General features: G+C 35.1%; 1 protein-coding gene across 3 annotated transcripts in view; it reads left to right on the forward strand.

The window, feature by feature from the left end:
• The window catches only part of GLB1L3 (galactosidase beta 1 like 3), a 48,240-nt gene that overhangs the window by 17,327 nt on the left and 10,584 nt on the right, over nucleotides 1–20,329 (forward strand). The window lies entirely within an intron of this gene.

Below are 20,329 nucleotides of genomic sequence, written 5' to 3' on the forward strand. Positions count from 1 at the left end.
ATCCAGGTTGCCTCCATATCTTGACTATTGTTAATAATGCTGCAATAAACATATAAATGTACATGTCACTTCAAAGTAGTGTTTTGAATGTCTTTAGATAAATACCCAGAAGTGGGATAACTGGGTCCTTCTTTGTCTCTTGTTATATAGCCTTTGTTTTAAACTCTATTTTGTCTGATACAAGTATTGCTACTTCAGCTTTTTCGTTTGTTTGTTTCCATTTTTATGAAACATCTTTTTTCATCCCCTTACTTTTGGTTTGCGTGTGTCTTTTGATCTGAAGTGAGTCTCTTGTGGGTAGCATATGTTAGGGTCTTGTAATCTTATCCATTCTGCCACCCTGTCTTTTGTTTGGACCATTTAATTCTTTTTCATTTGAAGTACTTATTGATAGATATATAGCTATTGCCATTTTATTTATTCGTATTTTTGATACATATTTTTATTCTTCTTAAAGAAGTCCCTCCAACATTTCCTATGATATTGGCTTGGTGGTGATGAATTTCTTTAGCTTTCTCTTGTCTGGGAACCTCTTTAACTGTCCTTCAACTCCAGATGATAGCTTTGCTGGGTAAAGTAATCTTGGTTGTAGATCCTGCGTTTTCATCACTGAATATTTTATGCCAAACCCTTCGGTCCTGTAAAGTTTCTTTTGAGAAATCATCAGCTGACAGTCTTTTTATTTTATTTATTTTTTATTTTTTTATACCTCTTTAATTCCGCCCCCCCTCCACTTCTACCCCTGACCTATGGATGTTGCCATTTCCCCTTAAGAACTGGATCTCTGAAGGTGGGGCATCTCCTCCCACATGCTCGTGGTGTGCACTTGGGGCCTGGAGCACTTGAGGCCAGGCGCACCTGGCGCACCTGGGGGGCCTGGTGCACCTGGGATATGGTCCGTGGCTTCACCTGGGGTGCAAACCCAGGATCTTCTGCGTGTAAAGCAGACGTGCTAACCACTACACTATGGAGCCGCCTCCAGCTGACAGTCTTATGGGAGCTTTTCTCTTGCTGCTTTGGCACTGTAATTATGATGTGTCTTTGTGTGGGCCTTTTTGGGTTCATCTTGTTTGGCACTCTCTGCACGAATTGTTTATCTATGTCCTTCACCAGGTTAAGGAAGTTTTCAGTCATTATTTCTTCAAATAGGTTTTCAACTTCTTGTTCTCTCTCTTCTCTTTCTGGTACCCCTATGAAGAAAATGTTGTTACGTTTGAGGTTGTCCCATAGGCTCCTTAAATTATCTTCATTTTTAAAAATTAATTAGTTAATTAATTATTTTATGGTGACATTGGTTAATGAACTCCAGTAAGTTTCAGGTATACAATTTAACAGTAAGGCATATATATTGTATTGTGTGTTCACCTCCCATAGTTAGATTTCTTTCTGTCATCACATATTTGACCCCTTTTACCCCATCTACCTCCCTCCTCCCTACCTTCATTTTTTTAGTTCTTTTTTCTTGCTGCTGTTCTGATTTGGTGTCCTCCGTTACCCCATCCTCTATACTGGTGATTCAAACCTCCACTTCATCCACTCTGTTGATTCCCTCTAAAATACTCTTTATTTCAGATACTGTATTCTTTATTTCTAACTGGTTCCCTTTTATAATTTCTATCTCCATTTTTATCTTTTTGTTAAAGTTCTTACTGAGTTAATCTACTCTTCCCCTAAATTCATTGAGCATCCTTATAACCAGTGTTTTGAACTCTGCATCTGGTGACTGTTTGACTCCATTTTTTGGAGCTCTATTTTGTTCTTTCATATGGGATGTACTTCTTTGTCTCCCCATTTTGGCTACCATTCTGTGTCTGTTTCTATGTACTAAGCAAAGCTCCTAAGTCTCCTGGTTATTAGCATGGCTTTGTGTACCTGGTGTCCAGTGGCACAGTCCTGAGAGGGTTCCAGCTGTGGGCCAAGTTTAGCCCCAGCCTGTGCCCCTCTGGGGCCAGCAAACAATCCCCAGATGGCTGATACCTGCGCTGTGCTGATAGTTGCTTCAAGAGGCTATGCCAGAAATCAAAGGTAGGTGCCACTAGTGCGGGGCTTGGAGCTGCTCAGCAAGGGACATAGGGCAAGCTGAGGACACTACTGGATGTAGCTTCAGAAAGTCCACAAGTTGAGAGGGGTGGAGTGACCTGTGTGGAGCACTCTGGGCAGAGCGACCTGTGTTATTCAGTTTGATAATGTCTCAGCTATAGCGGCACTTGCATCTGCACACTGGGAGTGGAGAGGGCTCAAAAGAGGAACAGCAGATGCTGCCAGCACTTCTGACATGAAGAAAGCCTTGCCTCTGGTCCTTGTCCTGAGCCCAACAACTCAGTGTTCCCTCATATGTCCCTGGTGCCCCTCAAGCTGTTGACTGGGCGTGCTGGAGCTCAAAGCAAGCAATCTGTCTCTGTGAAAGTTCAGTCATGGTTGCAACCCCTCTAAGAAGAACATCTGCACCTGCTGGTTGCTGCTGTTGCCGCCTCTGTCTTGCGCAGCTGCGTGGGACCCGACAGCTTCACATCTCCACCTCCTCCTGCCATTGGAGGGTGATTTCTTATTTCTCTCCTAGTTGTAGTGCCTCTGTTCATCCAGGCCCCAGGTGACTCTGTTTGCTTTTTTTTGCTCTGTGGTTTCGTCACAACTCTGGTGTGGTCACAAGAGGAGATGCACAAAGCCTCTACTGTCTATGCTATCTTTCCTGGTCCCCAGAAAAAATTTAACTGGAAATTTAATTTCTAATAGAGTACAATTGAGTTTATTTCTTCTTGAGTGAGTTTTGGTAGTTTATGTCTTTCAAGGATTCTATTCTACTTCATTTAAATTTTTGAATTCATAGGCACAGAGTTGTTTGTAATATTCCATTAATATCCTTTTAATGTCTTTCTTGTCAGCAGCGATGGTCCTTCTTTTCTTCCCGATGTTGGTAATTTTGTGTTTTCTCTGCTTTTATCTTGGCCGGTAAGAATTTTATCAGTTTTATTGATTTTTTTTCAGCGAACCAGCTTTTGGCTTGCTTTTTTTCCATCTATTATTTTTCTGTTTTCTATTTCATTGATTACTTCCCTGATCTTTAGCATTTTCTACCTTTTGTTTCCTTTGGATTTAATTTGCTCTACTTTTTTCCAGTTTTTTTTTCCTCTGGTGGAAGCTTACGTTACTGATTTGAAACTTTCTTCTTTTCAAATATAAGCATATTCTGCTATATATTTCCCTGTAAGCACTGCTTTTGCTGCATCTCACTAATTTTGATATGCTAAATTTTCATTTTTAAAAAATATTTTTTTAAATATTCAGAACATTAGTTTCCCTTGAGAATTCTTTATTCCATGTGCCAATTCAAAGTGTGTTGTTTAATTTTTGAATCTTTGGAGATTTTCCAGATATCATTCTGTTACTGATTTCTATTTTAATACTATTAAAATTTAATACTATTAAAATAGAACATACTTTGTATAATTTGTTTTTTTTTTCGTTTTTTGTTTTTGTTTTTGTTTTTTGTTTTGCATTTGGTGAGGTTTGGTTTTGGCTCATAATATGGTCATTCTTGGTGAATGCTCCATGCATGTACACTTGAAAAGAATGTGATTTTGCATTTGTTTATAAATTTCCATGAGGTCTAGTTGATTAAAGGTATTGTTTAGGTAATCTGTATACTTATTGATTTTTTGCCTACTTATTCTATCAATTATTAAGAGAAGAGTGTTGACATCTCTAAATATAATTGTGGATTTGTTTATTTGTGTGCCAGTCTCAGCCTATTGATAACTAATGTGGTTGGACAGGCATTTGTAGTTCTTATTATGATTGCAAGATACCCTTCAGCAAAAACCATCAAGAAACTTTGAAAAAAAGGGTTTATTTCTTAGAGGTCTTAAAATAAACTGGGGCCACACAGTGAGGTCAAGGGTAGAGAGAGAGTGCATGGGTCTTAGGTCTTTGCTTTTATTGAGGTCAAAGGTGGGGGACTAGGGTTTCTTGGGCTCACTCTTTATTGGTGAATTTAAAATTTAAGAGCCAGAACTTAAAGTGCTGGAAGAGGAAAACCAAGTGGCCAAATGGTCAGTTATCTTGAAATCAACCAAGATCTCTAAAACAAAGGAGCTTGATGGTGCACGAGTTGATGTGTCCTGGCTCTTTATCTAATCCTGTGGCTGGCAATGTGCTTATTTGAGAGTGGCCTCTTTGAGGGGGATACCTCAGGATGCGAAGCTTAAGTCCAGCACTTGCATTACAAAATAAACAAACAAAACCACCAACTACAAGAGCTTGCATTACAATTTGTTTTTTTGATTTATCAGTTTTTATTTCATGTATTTTAAAGCCATTTTTAGTTGCGTATACATTTATAATGGTTATATTTTTTTGGTAAAGTTACTCTTTATTATTATGTAATGCCCGTCTTATTTTTCTGAAGTCAATATTGGTTGATATAAATATAGTTATTTTAGCTTTATTTTGGTTAGTGTTTGCATGGTGTATCTTTCTTTTCCTTTTTACCTATCTTAAAGTCTTTGTTTTAAAGTGGACTTCTTATAGACAGCATATAGTTATATATTGCCTTTTTGAAAATTCAATCAGATAATTTTTGTTTATTAACTAATGTGGTTAGATAATTCACTTTAAAGTGTTCATTGATATGGTTGGACTAAATCTACCATCTTGCTTTTTTCTATTTGTTCCATTTATTCTTTCTTTCTTTCTTTTTTTTAAAAAAAGCCAAGTTTATTTGTTAATTTCTTGCATTTGAAGTACTCCTCAATGACATCCTTGGCCTGAGACTCTTTGCCATAGTCCTTAACCACCACACAACTACAACCAACCACTTTATTGGGTTTTCCCTCTTTCAGTTTTACAGAGGCCTACCCATTACCCTAGTTTCTTGTTGTCATTAACTTTAATTAGATTGACTTGGTGTTCAGCACAAAAGGCCTCCATCAAATTGAAATACATGGTTTCATCAAAGTTGGATTCAAACACTCAAATATGGGCTTGGTGCTTATCTAAAGCTTTGGCAGCTTCATGAATTCCATGTGCTAGGCCATAGTGAATGAGGGTGGTCTTCAGCACCTCTTGTGAAGTAGTATTAATGTCCATTATATTTCCAGGAGCAATGCCTTCCCCTGCCATGGTGGGTTATGGGTGGAGCAGAATCTTGAACACACGCAAGCCTCAGCCTCTGCACTACTCTGGATAGCAGGGAGAGTTGTTTCCTTTATTTTGAGTTAATTGATCTTTTTTATAATTTTGTTTTATCTCCTTTATTTTACAGTTCAACTTGGCTAATTTTTATTGACTTCGCATTAAGAACACTGATTAATTCCTCTCCTCTGTTTAATCTACTAATGAGCCCTCTAAAGGAAATCTTTATTTCTATTACTGTGTTTTTGATTTCTGGTGTTTCCATTTGACTTTTTCTTATGGTTTCCACCCCTCAGCTAAAATTACCCATCTGATTTTGCATACTATCCACCTTTTCTATTATAGTATCTAACATATTAATATTAGTTATTTTAAATTTCCTGTCTAATTATAACATTTGTGTCTTATCTGAGTCTGTTTTTGATGATTGATTTATCTCTTCAAAACAGCTTTTTTTCTTGTCTTTTTGTGTGGCTCATTGTTCTTTAATTGAAAACTGAATATCTTGTGTAGGACATAGATACTATTTTAGAGATAAGCATGCCTGTCCTTCTGCTTTTAATGTCAGGTTTAGTGTTAATCTAATCAGGAGTTTAGCTGAATTTCAGGTTTGGTTATCATCTGTGCATCACAGGCTTCAAATTCCTCTAGTGACACCTTATGTCTATGATGAGGGCTAGCTTGACAGGCATTTTCTCTATGTCTGCACTCACCTTGACTTTGGGTCTTCCCTTTACATTGCACTCTAGAGATTCTGTCTCTTCCACCTCTCTTTGCTATACTACATGTTATTTTTCTTTACTCTGGTTGGCCTCATGGTGAAGGAGGAAAAGCATTCCCTAATTCTGATTAAACCTCAGTCTTAAGCAGGCACTGTGTCCTTGCATCGGAGGGGTGTGACCTTTCAAATGTTTCCGCTTCTTCTCTAGGTGTAGTTAGTTATAGACTCAGCATGTATTCCTGCTCCTCTGCCAAGGGCCATTTTTTCCTTTCACCCTTTTCTCAGATGCAGTGAGATTTTACTAGTGCCTTAAGATGACAGATTTTGTTTCTCTTCCTTCTGCAAATTAATGCTTTTGTTCCCTAGGGAAGGTATGAGAGATTTGGTGGTGGCTGCTGCTCCCCTTCCCCAGACACTAGCAGGAAGAAAGCCAAAGTACTACAGACTGGGTAGCTTAAACAATATTTATTTTCTCAAAGTTCTGGAGGCTAGATGTCTGAGATCAAGGTGTCAGCAGGGTTTGTTTCTTCTGAGCCCTCTCATCTTGACTGTATCTACAATGTGAATGACTGATCCTTTTGCATCTTCACATGATCTTCTCTCTGTGTTTGTATCCTAATCGCCTCTTTTTACAAGGATACCAGTCATATTGGATTAGGACCCACTGAAACGACCCCATTTAACCTTAATTAACTATGTAAGTACCCTCTTTCCAAATATGGTCACATTCTGAGGTACCGAGGGTTAGGACTTCAACATACAATTTTGGGAGTATAATTCAGACCATAATATTCTGCCTTCTAGCCTCCCCAAACTCATGTCCTTCTAATGTGCAAAGTACATTAACCCCACTCCAGTAGCCTTGAAAGTTCAACTTTAAAAAAATATATATATTCCAGCATCAACTCTGAGTCCAAAATTTTATCTAAATATCATCTAAATCAGGTATGGATGAGACTTGAGGTATAATTTATCTTAAGCAAAATTCCTCTCTAGCTGTGAACCTGTGAAACAGACAACAAGTTATCAGCTTCCAAAATACAATGATAGGACAAGCATAGGATCGATAATCCCATTCGAAGGGGAGAAATAAGAAAGAAGAAAGGGGTCATGTGTCTTAAGCAAATCTAAAACCTAGCCTGTGCCCTTTGCACTTGTAGTGATAGTGGTAGCCTATTGACCTCTCACCCACCTTCAGGGTTATCCTCCCTTGAAAGATAATGCACGTTTATAGCTGATAGCTCTATTGGCCCATCCTGTAGAATCTCAGAAGTCCAACAGTCTTGCTTCATTTTGTTTCATCTCTACCATCTTCAGTCCCAGTTGGAAACATTTCTGCTGGTATACAATTCTTAAAAACATGTTGGCTTCCTATGCAATTCATATGGGTCTAAGCCATAGGACTAGAGGTCTTACATGTATCTTTCTTGGATAACCCCATCTGGATTTGGCTGAGATGGCTGAATGAATCCATACATTATGTGCCCATAATCTCTTTAGAAAATGATTATCCAGCCATATCTTTGATGTTCTGTAATTATGCTTTCTCATATAAGTAGGCTGAGAATTCTCTAAATCTTCAAGTTCTAGTTCCTTTTTGCTTAATAATTCATTCAGTTTATCTCTTTCCTTTTGTATTTTATTCCTATGAGCAACAAGGGGGAACTAGTCCTTCCATTCAACATTTTGCTTAGAAATCTCCTCAGCTAAATATTGAGGTTCATAATTACAAGTCCTACCTTCCACAAAATACTAGAACACAACTCATTTACGTTCTTTGCCATTTTTTGACAAGGATCATCTCTCTCATCCAGTGTCCAATAACATGTTCCTCATTTCTATCCGAGACCTCACCAGAAACATCTTTAACTTTGATATTTATAACAGCATTTTGTTTTCTTTCTGAGCTCTCACCAGAATTGCCTGCAATGTCCATATTTCTACCAACAGTTGTTTCAAGGCACTATAGGCTCTTTTTTTTTTTTAAGCATGCAACTCAAAGCTCACCAAACCTCTACCCATTACCCAGTTCCACTGCCACTTCCAAACTTTTAGGTATTTGTTAACTACTAACAAATTACAGCAGCACCCTACTTCTTGGTACCAAAATCTGTATCAGTCTTCGTGGGCTGCCATTACAAGAGTACCACCGACTAAGTGGCTTAGACGACAGACATTTATTTTCTAACAGTTCCAGAGGCTAGATGTTCAAGAACAAGGTGCCAGCTGGCTTGGTTTCTTCTGAGAAACCTCCTTGGCTTGTAGTTGACCATATTCTCTTCCTGGGTCTTCAAGTGGTCTTCCTTCTATGCATGTCTGTATAAGAATTTCCTCTTTTTGTAAGGATACCAGTCATATTGAATTAGGGTCCACTCTACTGACCTCATTTTAATTTAATTACTTCTTTAAAGCTCCTATCTCCAAATACAGTCACATTCTGAGATGCTGAGGGTTAGGACTTCAACATATGAATTTTGGGGGAATCTGTAACAGGTACTGAGAAGTCTCCCTGTCTTCCCTCATAACATCTGGTGGGATTCATGGAGGTAAAACTTGCATGGAAGTGTAAGATCTACCATATCTGGGTTCCCAGGGGCTTCACACTTTCTCACATCCAATTTTTACCAATTCTTTAAAAGTATCTCTTTATGGGCTCCGGCCCTAGGTATGCAAATGCAGGTACCAGGTTTACAATAAATTTTTATTTATTTATTTGTTCTGTGACTTCAGTTCTCTGATGAGCTCAAGAAAAGTAATTAATTTGTAGTTTTTCAAACTTTGTCCTTGTTGTAAGGATTGGATTTATGTTCTTTCTAGCTCTTTACATCTCTGACTTATAAGCAGCAGTCTATTTACTTCTGGGTAAATATGATTGTTATATTTTTTTCTAGGAATTTATTCATTTCACTTAAGTTTTAAAATATAATGACATAAAATTGTGGATAATATTCTCTTGTCTTTTTAATTACCACATCGTTTGTGGTGATATTTCCTTTTTAATTTCTGATCTTAGTTACATATTTGTTCTTTTTTGTTCGTTTCATCAATCTCATCAGAAGTATATCAGTTCTTTTCAAAGAACCAGTTTTTCTTTTTAAATTTTATCTATTGAAAATTAATTTCAATTTCAATACTTCTGCTCTTAGGTTTATTATTTTCTTTATTTTACCCTTTGATTTATTCTGCTATTCTTTCTAATTTCTTGAGAAGGATAATTAGCCCCTAAATTTTATGTTTCTTTCTGTTTGAATGGTTTAATATAAGCATTTAAGGATATAAGTTTCTCATTAGCCCATGAGTTTTTATCTTTGGTATATTTGTTATGCTATAATTTAGAATAATTTAGATATTTGATACGATTCCTTCTTTGCCTTCTTAGTAGTTCTAGAAGTGAATTTGTTAATTTTCAAGCATAGGGACTTTTTATTTTTACATTCTTGTGTTCAGATAACATACTCTGTACCACTTCAAACTTTTGTAGTTTTTTCCTTTTATCATTAATTCACGATATTTTAATGTCTAATGTATTTTAATTAATTATAATCAATATTTTGTTGAAGTTTATTAAATCGTCTTCTTGTTGGTTAGTTGGAAGCCCCTTCTAGTTGGCACTCGTATTTTTTCCGACACAATCTTATTATAGTTTTCTTGGTTTCTGGCAGAATAAATTGTCCAGATTACCTTATACATTTCCTATCCAAGACCTAGAAATAGCCATTTCTCCCAGGAATTCTGTTGCTTCTACAGAACACAGTCTGTGCCATGGTATACTCAGTGTGTAGAGCCAGGACACAGGTATGTTTTAAAAGAGAGGAAAATCATGAGTTTACAGTGACTTTTTAAAAATAGAGACAATATGATAGGGTTTATATCTGACTTCTTTAATTTATATCTTTATTTTCTCTCTTACTCTGAAATCGTAATTGCTAACAATATTAACAATTTTACTATTTGATCATTCTACAATATATTCATAATAGATTTGAAATAATAATACCAATAATATAACTAAAAATAAGAAAACCCAATGATCTTTAAGACTTCTGTGGGTTTTCTTTTATCATTAAGGTACATCCCACAGGAAACATGTAGTCAAAATTCTATATACTAAAGTTACATGGGATAATTTCTTTGTTTTATGTAGTTATTTTACCAACTCGATATAGAATTAGGTTTATTTCAATTTGTTTTTAATTTTTAAGTATTTCTACTTTTAATTTAATTTAATTTTTGTTCATGTCTTATCAGTCTATAATATTTCCACCTGCACTTCAAAAGTTTTATCAAAGTTTGTTTTATAGATTTTGAAGCTCTGCAAATTTGGAATTATTTTATATTCATTCAGATAAAATGTTTATTATTAGGAAGTGACCCTCTTTACTTGTAGAATTGCTTTTTTAAAAATCCTCATTTTTAGTTTTATTTTCCTATTTTAAATATTCAATTTTTATTTATCATTCTATATTATTTAAGCTCCCTTAATTTTTTTTTTAGATATTAATGGGGAATAGTTAATTTGATAGTTCTTAGTATGAATTGATAGGGCTACCACAAAACAACCTGTCAGTTCCTGGAAACAAACAGCTGAAAATGCATTGACCTTTTGTAATTAGAAACAATACTTTGTTGCCGCCTATTCAAAATGTAATTTATGGTTTCTAGTATACTTGGCAATTATTACTTGACCTGATTTATGTCTCTTTTGTTCCAAAAAGGTTTTAAATTCAACTGAATAAACAGGGCTTATTCTAAACTATGGAAATCAAATGTCCTATGTTGTTCTAACATTCTGATGAATCTTTGGGTGATGTCTGAAGAATGAACCTTAACAAGTTACCACAATCACAAAGTTTTAGAGATGAAGGAACTAGGTAGTTATCTAGGAAGGGAAAAAAAAAGCAAGAGACTGAATAACTATCGTTCAAAATTAAGAAAGGGGCAGAACCATTACATGAATTTAGAATTAGTCTACTATTCTTACCTCAACCATGCTGCCCCATACTCACAGGTCTCCATCCCCACCCACCACCAACTAACCGCCCCACGCTCCACCACAACACACCACATATGCTATTCTAAATGTTATTTAAAAAGACAAGTGTCTGGGTCAGACACATAAAGATAAACTTTCTTGACATTGTGGTTTGTGTACTTTAATAGTTAACCCAAACATAGACCTTTTCCTTAAGCTGATACTATCATAAGCCAAGAATGCATTTTTTTTTTCTGTAACCCCAGACTCCATTTGTTTATGAACAGGAGAATTACCATAAACCTGTCATTTCTTGATAAACATTTTAAGTGAGCAATTTTTTCATTTCTCAAAAAAAATCCATATTAAATAATTCACTTTCTCTATGAAGCACCTTACAGTGTGGAAATGTTTGAGAAAACTAAGCAGGAGTCTCCAGAGTTTTAAAAGCAAGCATGATGTTATCACATTTTTCACTGGTCAGTCACAGTACTTTTTCTTATTATAACAACTATTTCTTCAATCTCATTGTCTGCTGCATACTTCTAATTCAAGTTAAGAGATTGATAGTTGCAGGAGCATTTGTAAACTTACGCCTTGGAGTTATAAGGTGCCCTGCTTGATGGTATTTGACAAAGCCATTCACTACCAGGTTCTCTAGAGAGTCAGAGATGTCTTGTGGATATTAATTGAGGTCTTCAATATATTTTCCTACACATCCTTTTCCATATTTTTGGAAGCATCTCTATGTGAAGATAAGAGAATAACCCATGCTTAGGATAAAACTATTGTGTCTGTTTAGGACTCATGTAGAAGTGTTCAATAGATTTTTCTTTCCCTTTTTTTTCCTAAAGCTTTGTTTGTTTGTTTGTTTATTTGTTATTTTTCTTTATGGTTTTTTTTTTAAATTAAGATGTAGTTGAGAAAGAACATTATATTAGTTTCAGGTATCCAACATAATAATTTTCTATTTGTATATATTGCATACTGATCATCACAATAAGTCCAGTTAACATGTCACCATATATAATAACAAATTTTTTTTCTTGTGATAAGAACTTTTAAGATCTACTCTCTGAGAAGCTTTCAAATATGCAATACAGTAGTATTACTATAGTTACCATGCTGTACATTATACCTGCATGACTTATTTATTTTATACATGGAGGTTTGTTTCTTTTGATCCCCTTCACCCATTTTATCAGCCCCTCAACTCCCACCTCTGGCAACCACCAATTTTTTTTCCCTGTATCTATGAGCATGTTTTGTTGTTATTATTTTAGAGTCCACATATAAGTGAGATAAAACAGTATTTGTCTTTCTCTTTCTACTTAGCATAATGCCTTCAAGGTCCATCATGTTGTCGCAAATAGCAAGATTTCATTCTTTTTATGTACGAGTAATATTCCATTATATATGTGGATAAAGAAGTGGATATATATAGTACCTCTTCTTGACCCACTTGTCTATCAATGGGCACTTAGGATGTTTCTATATCTTGGCTATTGTAAATAATGCTGCAATGAACATGGAGTGCAGATATCTTTTCAAATTAGTGTTTTCATTTTCTTTGAGTAAATACTCAGAAGTGGCATTGCTGGATCATATGGTAGTTCTATTCTTAATTTTTTGAGGAATCTCCATACTATTTTCCTTAGTGGCTGCAACAATTTACATTCCAACCAACAAATGTTTTCTTTTCTCCACATTTTAACCAATACATTTCTTGCCTTTTTAATAATAGCCATTCTAACAGGCAATATCTCATAATGGTTTTGATTTGCATTTCCCTGGTGATTAGTGATATTGAGCACCTTTTCATCTACCTGCTGGCCGTATGTATCTTTTCTTTGAAAAAATACCTATTCAATGCTCTGCCCATTTTTAAATTGGATTGTTTGCTTCCTTACTATTGAGTTGTAGAGTTCTTTATATGTATTGGATATTAATCCTTTATCAGATATATGATTTGCAAGAATTTTCTCCCTTTCAATAAGTTGTTTTTTCATTTTGTTGATAGTTTATTTTGCCATGCAGAAGCTTTTTAAATTGATGCAGTCCTGCTTATTTATTTTTGCTCTTGTTGCTTTTGCCTTTGGTGTCGAATTAAAAAAAATCATTAAGACTGATATCAAGGAGCTTATTGACAATGTTTTCTCCTAGGAGTTTTGTGGTTTCAGGTCTTACATTCAAGTCTTTAATCTGTTTTGAGTTGATTTTTGTGTGATAGAAGATAGTGATCCAGTTTCATTTTTTCCATGTGACTGTCCATTTTCCCAGCATCATTTGTTGTGGTGACTGTTCTTTCCCTATTGTATTTTTTGGCTCCCTTTTCATAAATCAATTAATCATATATGCATAGGTTAATTTTTACCTCTCTATTCTGTTCCACCGATCTATGTGTGTGTGTTTTATTCCAGTATCATACTGTTTTTATCACTATAGCTTTGTAACATAGTTTTAAATCAGAGAGTGTGATGCCTCCAGCTTTGTTCTTTCTCAAGATTGCTTTGGTTATCCAAGGCCTTTTGTGGTTCCATAAATTGGGATTTTATTTTCTATTTCTGTGGAAAATGTAGTTGGAATTTTGATAGAAATTGCATTGAATCTGTAGAGTGCTTTGGGTGGTATGAACATTTAAACAATATTAATTCTTCCAATCCATGAGCTTGAAATATCTTTCTATTTATTTGTGTCTTTTTCAATGTCTTTTATCAATATATTATAATTTTCAATGTACAAGTCTCTAACCTCCTTGATTAAATTTATTTCTTGGTATTTTATTTGTGATGTAATTGTAAATGGTATGTTTTTAAGTCTTTTTCTTTCTGATAAGGTGTTATTAGTGTATAGAAGTGCAACTAATTTTTATATATTGGTTTTGTATCCTATGACTTTACCAAATTTATTTATTAAGTTTAACAGTGTTTTGGTAGTCTTTAGGGTTTTCTATATATAATATCATGTCATCTGCAAATAGAAACATTTTTACTTCTTTTTGATTTGGATGCTTTTTATTTCTTTATCTTGCCTAACTGCTCTGGCTAGGATATCTTATATGTTGAGTAAAAATGGCAACTGTGGGCATCCTCGTCTTCCTGATACTAGAAGAAAAACTTTCAGCTTTTCACTACTATGATTGTAACTGTGGGCTTTTCATATATATCTTTTATTCTGTTGACTTATGTTCCCTCTATACTCACTTGATTAAGAGTGTTTCTTTTTATAAATGGATGTTGAATTTTGTCAAATGCTTTTTCGTATCTATTGAAATGATCATACAATGTTTATCATTTTGTTAATATGGTGTATCAAATTGACTAATTTGCGGATGTTAAATTACCCTTGCTAGGAATAAATCCCACTTTATTATTATTCTTTTAATTTATTGTTGAACTCAATTTGATAATATTTTGTTGAGGATATTTATATAGATGTTTATCAAGGATATTGGCCTGAAATTTCCTTTTCTTGTAGTGTCTTTGTCAGATTTAGTATCATGGTAATTCTTGCCTTAAAAATGAGTTTGGAAGTGTTCTCTTACTTTATATTTTGCAAGAGTTTGAGAAAGATTGGCATTAGTTCTTTTTTAAAGGTTTGGTAGAATTCACAGGTAAAGCCATTTGGTCCTGGACTTTGTGTGTTGGGAGGTTTTGATTTTCTATTTCTTCATGATTCATTCATGGTAGGTAGTATGTTTCTAGAAATTTATCCATTTCTTCTAGCTTATCCTATATTTCAGCATATAGTTGTTCAGAGCAGTCTCTTATTTTCCTTTGTATATATATATGGTGTTATGGCAACATCTCTTCTTTTTTTATTTTGTTTATGTAAATCCTCTGTATTTTTTTTCTTGGTGAGTCTAGCTAAAGGTTTGTCTGTTTTATTTACCTTTTCAAAAAACTAGCTCTTAGTTTCATTGATTGTTTTTATTGCCCTTTTAGTCTCTTATTTATTTCCACTCTGATCTTTGTTAGTTCCTTACTTATAAATTTGAGTTTAATTTTCTTTCTAGTTCTTTAAGTTGTAAAATTAGGTTGTTTATTTGAAGTCCTTCTTGTTTCTTTTTTAAATAACATTTTACTTTTTCAATTAGAAGTTGATGTACAATATTATATTAGTTTCAGGTGTACAACATAGTGATCAGATGGCTTACGAAGTTATCACCATGATACCCATCTGACACCATACATAATTATTATAATATTATTGACTATATTCTCTATGATGTACTGTACATCTATGTGACTTTATATAACTGGCAATTTGCACATATTAATTTCTTCCCCTCCCAAACCCTCTCCCATCTGGCAACCATCAAAATATTCTCTGTATCTATGAGTTTGTTTCTGTTTTCTTTGTTCATTTATTTATTTATTTTTAGATTCCACATATTAATGGAATCATATGGTATTTGTCTTTGTCAGTCTGACTTATTTCACTTAGCGTAATACCTTCTAGGTCTATGTGGTTGTAGAGGGCTATATTTCATTCCTTTTTATGGCTGAGAAGTATTCCATTGTTTTACTTATTTATCTATCAATGGACACTTAGGTTGCTTCAATATCTTGGCTATTGTAAATACTGCTACGATAAATGTATGAATGCATTTTTTTTTTTGAAATTAGCATTTTGTTTTTTTTTCAGATAAATACCCAGAAGTGGAATTGCTAGATCCTTCTTTATCTCTTGTTACAGCCTTTGTTTTAAAGTCCGATTTGTCTGATATAAGTATTGCTACCCCAGCATTTTTTTTCATTTCCATTTGCATAATATACCTTTTTCCATCCCTTTTCCTTCAGTCTGTTTGTATCTTTTGATTTACAGTGAGTCTCTTGTAGACTGCATATGTATGAGTCTTGTTTTTTTTTATCCATTCAGCCATTCTCTGTCTTTTGATTAGAACATTTAATCCATTTACATTTGAAATAATTATCGATAGGTATGTAGTTATTGCCATTTTATTATTTATATTTATGTTCTACTCCCACCCCCCTTCTTCTTTGTAAAGAATTCCCTTTAACATTTCTTGTAATACTGGTTTAATGGTGCTAAACTCCTTTAGATTTTTCTTGTCTGGGAAGCTCTTTATCTGTCCTTCCATTCTAGATGATAACTTTGCTGAATAGGGTGGTCTTGGTTGTAGGTCCTTGCTTTTCATCATTTTTTATATTTCTTGCCAATCCCTATTGCCTGAAAAATTTCTGTTGAGAAATCAGCTGACAGTCTTATGGAAGCTCTCTTTTAGACACTGACTGCTTTTCTCTTGCTGCTTTTAAGATCCTCTCTTTGTCTTTAAGCTTTAGCATTTTAATTATTATGTGACATTTTAATTATGGTGTGGGCCTGTTTGGATTCATCTTGTTTAGGACTCTCTCTGTGCTTCCTGGGGTTGCACATCTATTTCTTTCACCAGGTAAGGAAAGTTTTCCATTATTATTTCTTGAAATAGGTTTCCAATTTCTTGCTCTCTTTCTTCTCCTTTTGGAACCCCTATAATGTGAATGTTGGTATGCTTGATGTTATCCCTGAAGCCCTTTAAACTATTCTTATTTTTTTAAATAGTTTTTTCTTTTTGCTGTTCTGCTTGGGTGTTTTTTGCTATCTTATATTCTAAAGTGCTGATTTGATCCTCTGCTTCATCAAGTATACTGTTGATTCCCTGTAATGTATTTTTCATTTCAGTTATTGTATTATTTATTTCTGAATGATTCTTCTTTATGTTTTCTATCTCCATTTGTATGTTTTCTTTTTTTTCCTCATTAAAGCTTTCTACTCTTCCCCCTAAATTCATTGAGCATTATTATAACCAGTCTTTTGAACTGTACATCTAGTAGATTGTTTGTATTCATTTTGTTTAGTTCTTTTTTTAAAGGTTCATTCTGTCCTTTCATCTGGGACATGTTTCTTTGTCTCCTCATTTGGGCTGCCTCCCTGTGTTTGTTTCCATGTATTGAGTAAAGCCGCTATGTTTCCTGGTCTTGGTAGAGTGACCATATGTAGTAAGTGTCCCATGGGGCCCAGTGGAACAGTCTCCCTGAGCCAAGTGCTCCAGATGTGTCCCTTGTGTAGGTTGTGTGTCTTATTGTGGTTGAGCCTTGTTAGCTGTTGGCACATCAATGGGAGAGATTGATCTTCAGGCTGAATGGCAATGAAGGCTGGCCATTACTACAATGGAGGAACTGTTGTTCAAGGGCTGACCCCACAGAGTAGGATTTGCTTTAGCAGGGCTCAGGGGCCTGCTGAGTCTGCCTTTTGGGTGTGTTGTTTGTGGAGGTGGTTGGGTGGTACTCTGGTTTGTTCTGAAGCTGGCCTCTGTGTTTGTTGGTTCTGGGGCCTTTTGGGATGGGCCCAAAGTTAGCCATTGCTTGTGCTCAGGCCAGGGTTACCTGGTATGAGGTAGAAACTGATCTGCAGTTGGTTGCCACTTGTGCTGGGCTTGGAGGTGGCTTGGAGAGGCTAAGTTGTGACCTGAGGCTGACTGCCACTAGTGCCAGCTTGGGGGCCACTTAGCAAGAGTGGATTTTGTGAACTTTTGAGAGATTTTAGGAAAGTCTGTAGCATGAGCCAAGACAGGCTGTTTGTATGGAAAAGCCACTGGAAGCAGTGTGGGTGGGCCCACAAGTTAGATGAGCCAGGGTCTCATGGAATTGCCAGGACAGGGAAAACTGTGTTAGCCAGGTTGTTCAAGACTCAGACTTGGCACCCAACTATACCTGCAGATTGGGGATGGGGAGGACTCAATGAGGGAACAATGACTTCTGTCAGCACTTATGTCTGGGAGAAAACTGCTCCTTCAGGCCTTTCCTGACAATTCATTTCCTCCTGGTATATCTCTGATGCTTTTAGAGCTGCTGCTCCAGAGCTGGACCTCAGAGCAAGTGAATCTTCAGTGAGTAAATTTATGCACAGGCCCTTTAAGAGAGACGCCTGGGACTCCAGCAGCCCTTCATCTCACTTAGCCACAATCCATGCTGACTTTCACATCTAGAAGTTATGGGGACTTCTCTTTCCAGCACTTATGCTCTGACCTGGGAAACCCAGTGTGAGGCTGGGACCTCTCACTCTTCAGGGGGAACATCAACAGCCAAGATATTTTTCCATATGTTTAACTACCACATGTGGGTGTGTGACTAGCCTGTTCTGTATCTCCATCCCTCCTACCAGTCTCAATGTGGTTTCTGCTCTGTGTTCTTAGTTATAGGACTTTTGTTTAGTCTTTAGGTGGTTCTCAATGTTTATTGTTTTATATTTTAATTGTAATTTTGATGTTGTCATGGGAGAAGCCAAGCACAGTGTTTACTTACTCTACCATCTTAACTGAATTCTTATTGGCTCGAGTACTTAAGAAAAGTTCCTATGAGAAAGAGTACATGACTCCATTTCAGGCTAACAATATATCTGAATGGCACATTGATGTATGCAGGGATGAATTCTTTTCTTCATCTACACCTCCCCCCACTATCCCCCTTCTCAGCACTCTCAGGCAGACAATTGAAATTATAGGACTGCCCTCAGATGCCTCACAAGTAATCTTCTTCCTGCTTATAGATTTTATCTGTGATTCTTCAATAATTAATTTCTTTCGAGCTTCTGATAATGTTGAATTATGCAAAGTGTACTCCTTTTACCAACTTGTGAACCCCATTCTGTAATTGCAAATAAGAAATTTTTGGTATTAAACTATGGGGTATGCTTTTTACTTGCTATCCTTTCCTGAAATCTTTAACAAAAAGCATCTTCTCTCTGCACTTTTTGAATCCTGATAGACTTTCAATACTTTGGCATTGTTTTCTCCTAATTTATATTTTGAAGTTTCAGATATCTCTTAGATTTATGAAAGATGTTGTTTGTGTTTCAATTTCTCATTTTTCATTTTGATTTTGAGGATTTCCAAAAAAAGAATGTCAAGTGCATCAATAACACAGTACCACTTTAATACCAGAAATCAGTCTTCCTTCTTAAATACAGTTGAAAATAAAGGATCTATATTTATTTAGTACAAGTTCTCCATGAGAAAATAATTAAATTACAAATAAAAAAAGAAAATGGAAATCAGAGAATATAGAGATAATTCAGGAAACAGAATAAAATGTTAAAAATGCTCATTAATATGCACAGAAACATAGATAAGATTATGCATGAAACAAGTGTGAGATAGTAAGAAAAAAGGATGAAACTCAAAAGAACTCTTTAAAATTAAAATCTAATATTTGAAATTAAATATAAGAACTGGATGGCAAAGTTGAGAGAATTTCCTATAAATAGTACAAGCCAGCAAGATATAAAGTATGAGACAACATAAATGTCTTATAAGATCAGTTTAGGAGGCCTGGCACCCGACTAATAAAAATTACAAAAAGAGAGGACAAAGAACTCAGAAAAAAGGAAGTTACAAATAACTGGCCTAAGAAAATTTTCTTTAACTGAAGGATATGTATGTCTAGATTGAAAGTGCCTCTCAAATGGTTAGCACAATGAATCATGAAAGAGATCTACATTGTAAAATTAATATCCTACAGAGAGAAAAACCACAGGCTTACATACCAAGCAACAAAAGTCAGATGTATAGAATTTTAAAATATTGACATTGGATGATAAAAAGCAATGGAACATGCTTTTAAAATTCTGAGGATAAATGAATTTCAACTTAGAATTTTATACTTGATCTAAATATTAAGCAACTGTATTGATAAAATAAAGACATTTTCTGATATTTAAGAACTAAGAATACTTATTTTTTATTCAACTTTTTAATGGAATTTTTTGGAGGATGAAGGAAATGAGAGGTTAAACCAAGGTAGAAGAACATATGGGATCCAGAACACATAACATCCAACTCCAGGGATCAGCTAAGAAAAGTTGCTGGATGCCAGGTCTTCAGGCTTACAGTGTAACCATTTTTGATTACAGAAGAATGCTGGAAGACTCCAGGAATGCAACTGAGAATGCATAGAATGAATGCCTGACATAATCCCTAATAGAAGTCTGGCTATAATTTTCCATTGTAATATACATAGCACAACAACAGTTCTGCTGTGGAGAAGATGTCAACTTTTTAAAAAGAACCTACATTATTCAGCAGCTTTGAAAATGTTAGGCTAGAAGTAGAATGCAGGTATCAGGCTGAAAGAGTATAGCAACCAGCAAATGAGGCCACCGATAATATGAATTTTAAAAGAGATGTCTATGTTTTTAGGCAAGCATTAGTTCAGAAATTGTGGGTAATGGAATTGCTTTGGTATGTTTTCTTCTAGTTTTATGTAGTCTGGCTGACTTCACATCCCAGTTCTAACATATCTTAGCTGAGTGAACTTGGACAGGCTTTCTAAACTCAATTTCTTTCTTTGTAAAATGGGGACTTACTAGGTTGTTACACAGATAAATTAAGTAAAGTATTTCATTCAAATACTCCTCAGCACATATTAAGAGTTTAATAATCATTAGTCACTTTAATATGATAATAACTTTATATAAATAAAAGGTATAATCCATAAAAACATGAT

This window comes from Pteropus medius, unplaced genomic scaffold, assembly GCF_902729225.1.
Source record: "Pteropus medius unplaced genomic scaffold, Ma_sr-lr_union100, whole genome shotgun sequence".
NCBI classification, from domain to species: Eukaryota; Metazoa; Chordata; class Mammalia; order Chiroptera; family Pteropodidae; genus Pteropus; species Pteropus medius.